Source organism: Ailuropoda melanoleuca, chromosome 1 (assembly GCF_002007445.2).
Source record: "Ailuropoda melanoleuca isolate Jingjing chromosome 1, ASM200744v2, whole genome shotgun sequence".
NCBI classification, from domain to species: domain Eukaryota; kingdom Metazoa; phylum Chordata; class Mammalia; order Carnivora; family Ursidae; genus Ailuropoda; species Ailuropoda melanoleuca.
In genome coordinates, this window is record NC_048218.1 from 20,796,447 (window position 1) to 20,801,589 (window position 5,143).

A 5,143-nucleotide genomic window follows, 5' to 3' on the forward strand; every position below is an offset into this window, starting at 1 on the left:
TGAAGAAAATAACTCACATTGTTTGTCTAGACATATATAAGAATAAATTGCAATTTCTCACAGCTTTTTCTGATTTCAATAATATGTCAGCATCCATAGGATTGAATATTATGAAAAATGTGTTTCTAGTGGTTCTACACTAAAATCCATAGTACTTCTGAAATTTAATTCTTCATTTGTTATCTCTTTAGCCAAGCTTGTCAACATGTTTATTAGCACAGATGCTTGTTCATGTGATACATACTCACAGATACGCATGTGTATAATTACAGAATACCAGAAAAATATCTTAGGGATGACTAAATTTATAAGTGTTCAGGAATATATAGTCACTAATTATAATCCTGATGTTATTGAAGAAGAATGAAACTGGACTACTTTCTTACACCACACACAAAAATAAATTCAAAATGGATGAAAGACCTAAAGGTGAGACAGGAAACCATCAAAATCCTGTAAAAGTACATGGGCAGCAACCTCTTTGACATCCACCACAGCATGTTTCACTAGACATGTCTCCAGAGGCAAGGGAAACAAAAGCTAAAATGAATCATTGGGATTTTGTCATCAAGATAAACCGCTTCTGCATCAAGAAGGAAACAACAAAACTAACAGGAAGCCCACAGAATGGGAGTAGGTATTTGCCAATGACATATTTAATAAAGGGTTAGTATCCAAAATCTATAAAGAACTCATTCACACTGAACACCCAAAGAACAAATAATCTAGTTAAGAAATGGGCAGAAGACATGAATAGACATTTTTCCAAAGAAGACAACCAGACGGCCAACAGTCCATCAACATCACTCATCATCAGGGAAATACAAATCAAAACCATGATAGATGCCACCTCACACAGGTCAGAATGGCTAAAATCAACAACACAGGAAATGACGGATGTTGGCGAGGATGTGGAGGAAAGGAAGCCCTCTTGCACTTTTTTGGGGAATGCAAACTAGTGCAGCCACTCTGGAGAGAACAATATGGATGTTTCTCAAAAAGTTAAAAATAGAGCTACCCTATGACCCAGCAATTGCATACTAAGTATTTACCCAAAAGATATGAAAATATTGATTTGAAGGGGCACATGCACTCCAATGTTTATAGCAGCATCATTAACAATAGCTAAATTATGCAGAGAATCCAAATGTCCATCAATTGATGAATGGAGAAGTTGTGAGATTTTATATATATATATATATATATATATATATATATATAATTACACACATGCATATATATACAATGAAATATTACCCAGCCATCAAAAAGAATGAAACCTTGTCATTTGCAATGTTGTGGATAGACCTGGGGTATATTATGTTAAGTGAAGTAAGTCAGTCAGAGAAAGACAAATACCGTATGATTTCACTCATATGTGGAATTTAAGAAACAAAACAGATGAACTTAAGGAAAGGGAGGGGGAGAGAGGGAGGCAAACCATAAGAGGCTCTTAACTGTAGAGAACAAACTGAGGGTTGCCTGGGGAGAGATGGGTGGGGGTAAGCTAAATGGATGATGGGTATTAAGGACAGCACTTGTGATGAGCACTGGGTGTTATGTGTAAGTGATGAATCACTAAATTCTACTTCCGAAACCAATATTACACTCTATGTTAACTAACTAGAATTTAAATAAAAATTTGAAACAAAAGTAAATAAATAATAAAAATTTTAAAACATAACCACCAAAAAACAATTGCTGATGTTTTATAAAATAACAAGGAATTACTAAGTTTAAACTAAACTTTAAATATAGAGGGGTGCCTGGGTGGCTCTGCTGCTTGTGTTCGACTCTTGAGTTTTGGCTCTGGTCATAATCTCGGGGTCATGAGATCTAGCCCCACGTTGGGTTCCATTCTCAGCAGGGAGTCTGCTTAAGGATTCTTTCTCTCCCTCTCCTTCTGCACCTCCCCAACCTGCACAAATGAATAAATCTTTAAAAAATTAAATTAGGGACCCCTGGATGGCTCAGTCGGTTAAGCATCTGTCTTCTGCTCAGGTCATGATCCCAGGGTACTGGGATTGAGTCCCACATCGGGTTCCTTGCTCAGTAGGGAGCCTGCTTCTCCCTCTGTCTGTGACTCCCCCTGCTTGTGCTCTCACTCTCATTCTCTTTGACAAATAAATAAATAAAATCTTAGAAAATAATTAAAAATAAAGTAAAAATTAAATTAAATATAGAAATGAATAAGGGAGGTAACTTTTCTAGAAGTCAAAATCATGTTTGAATTTTTGTGGGCTCTTCATATACAATGACTAATTTCAGTGGATTCACTCCATTACATATGCTCAAGTTTATTTATCATCTGTTGAAAGAATGTAGAGAAAATGAGAAGAGGTCCAGAAGAAAATCAGTGGCAATAACAAACAGATTAATTTTTTTTAATTAAGGTATAATCAACATACAATGTTATATTAGTTTCAGGTATACAACATCGATTCAGCAATTGTATACATTATTCAGTGGTCACCATGGTAAGTGTAGTCACCATTTGTCATCATAAAAGGTTATTACAATCTTATTGACTATATTCCCTATGCTATACTTTTCATCTCTGTGACTCATTTTATAATAGGAAGTTTATACCCCTAATCTCCTTTACTTCCCCCACCCCCCAACGCTCCCTCTGGTAACTACCAGTTTGTTCTCTGTATTTAAGAATCCATTTGCTTGCTTTGTTATGTTTTAGTTTTGATTCTATGTGTAAGTGAAATCATATGGTATTTGTCTTTCTCTACCTAACATCTCACTTAGCACAATACTCTCTAGGTATATCCATGTTGTTGCAAATGCAAAAAGATCTCATTCTTTTTTGATCTCTGAGTAATATTCTGATGTGTATGTATATACCTACACACACACACAAACCACACCTTCTTTATTCATTCATTTATTGATGGACGTTCAGGTGGCTTCCCTATATTGGCTACTGTAAATAATGCTGCAATAAACATACAGGTGCATATATTTTTTGGAATCAGTGTTTTTGTTTTCTTTGGGTAAATACCCAGTAGTGGAATTAGTACTATTTCTATTTTTAATTTCCTGAAGAACCACCAAACTATTTTCCACAGGTGCTGCACCCATTTACATTCCCCCCAGCAGCGTATGAGAGTTGCTTTTTCTCCACATCTTTTGCAACACCTGTTACAGGTAAAACAAATTCTTAAAAGAAATTTAGGCAGTTACCTGGAGAAAGAAAAAGTTCACTGGAGTATAAACTAAGATTTTCAGAGGAGTTTCACTTCTAAAGTTTTTATTTTTTTTTAATTACAAATAGGTTCTTCTTATTTATGGATTTACCACCAACACACACACACACACACAGACAATATTAATGAATAGTGAGCTGCCATCTGTTTTTCTTAATTTCTTCTTTAACTAACTAAATATTCTCATTGCTGAAGTTTTCTAGTTCTGAGTATGCATATAAATTAAAATTGTATCAGATGAAGCAATGTTAGATTTAAAAAATAGCTATCCTGTTATTTATCATATTGCATAGATGTCTATCTGTGTGTGAATAAGTAGGTTTGCTATTTATGCACCAAGGAAAAGAAATTTTTTTATCGCTATCCATAACTACTGCCCTCAACCTTGGGCCCTTCAACCAAGTAACTGAATTAAAATTTTCACTTGAAAGTCTCACAGGCTCCTCATGTTTCACATTTTCAGAACTGGACTTTTGATACTCCCTCCCCAAGCCCATTTCCTGCACAATTGTCCTGTTTCACCTAATAGTGACTCTACCACTCTTGTTGACTGGGACAAGACTTTGAAGTCATTCTTGTACTTCCTCTTTTTCTCTTATCAGGCATTGAATTATCAGTAAATCTGAGCCACCCAGATGCCTGGAGGTGATGAGTTTTAACTAAGCTTATTATGGTAATCATTTTGTAACATATACATATGTCAAATCATCATGTTGTACACCTGAAACTAATACAATATTTTATGTCAGTTATATCTCAAAAAAACTGGAAAAAAATTAAGTACCCAAAATATCACTTTCATGTTAGTGTAAAGGGCACAACTAATATCTGAGATTAAAATATATATATATTTTAATCTCAGATATATATATATATATATATAATCTCCAAGTTACAGTTTTAATTAAAAAAGACAATCCAACACAGATTGAATTTAGCTTACTTCTGTTTCCCAAGTAACTTGTATATGTTTGCAGATAGAAAACTAACGCATTCATTAGACTGAAGGATTATGTCAAAATACAATGAGAAACAAACTGAGGGCTTCAGAGGGGAGGGGGTGGGGGAATGGGATAGACTGGTGATGGGTAGTAAGGAGGGCACGTATTGCATGGTGCACTGGGTGTTATACGCAACTAATGAATCATGGAACTTTACATCAGAAACCAGGGATGTACTGTATGATGACTAACATAATATAATAAAAAAATATTAAAATAAAAAAATACAATGAGACTAAGCCAGGGAAGAAATGAAGGCCATCAAGAGTTGGAGTTTAACAATAAAATAAGAAAATCATAACAAACAGGAATTCAGATTTTTCTATGTGTAGCATGATTATGAATTTTTCATGTTTCAACCCATAGAGTTCGAACAATAACCTCAGAAAATAGATACTGTTATTTTTCATAGTTTACTGATGAATAAATAGAGATCTAGAGATGTTATTAATTTGCTGTAAGTCATATAAATAACTCATGACAGAGCTGAGCTTCCAGCCAATGTAGACTGTATCCAAAGCCTATGGAGTTTTACTTGATGCTAGACGAAAAATCTCTGTGCAATAAAATGCGTATGCTACTCAGTCTTATTTTCTTAAAATTTTTTTAAAGATTTTTATTTATTTGTTTGAGATAGAGAGCACAAGTGCAGGGGGAGGGGCAGGGGAGAAGAAGAAGCAGACTCCCTGCTGAGCAGGGCGCTCACAAGGGGCTCAGTCCCAGGGCACCGGGATCATGACCTGAGCTGCCCAGGAGCCACATCAATTTTAGATTCAGTAAACACAACAGGAAAAAATGGAAGACCTGGAATGATATAATTTGTCTAGTGTGGTGTGGATATGAATTGTTTTATAGGGCAAAGATAATTTAGAAAAAGCTGCAAAAGAAGTGAGAATACACATAATTAGTTTTTAGGGTCTTAATTAC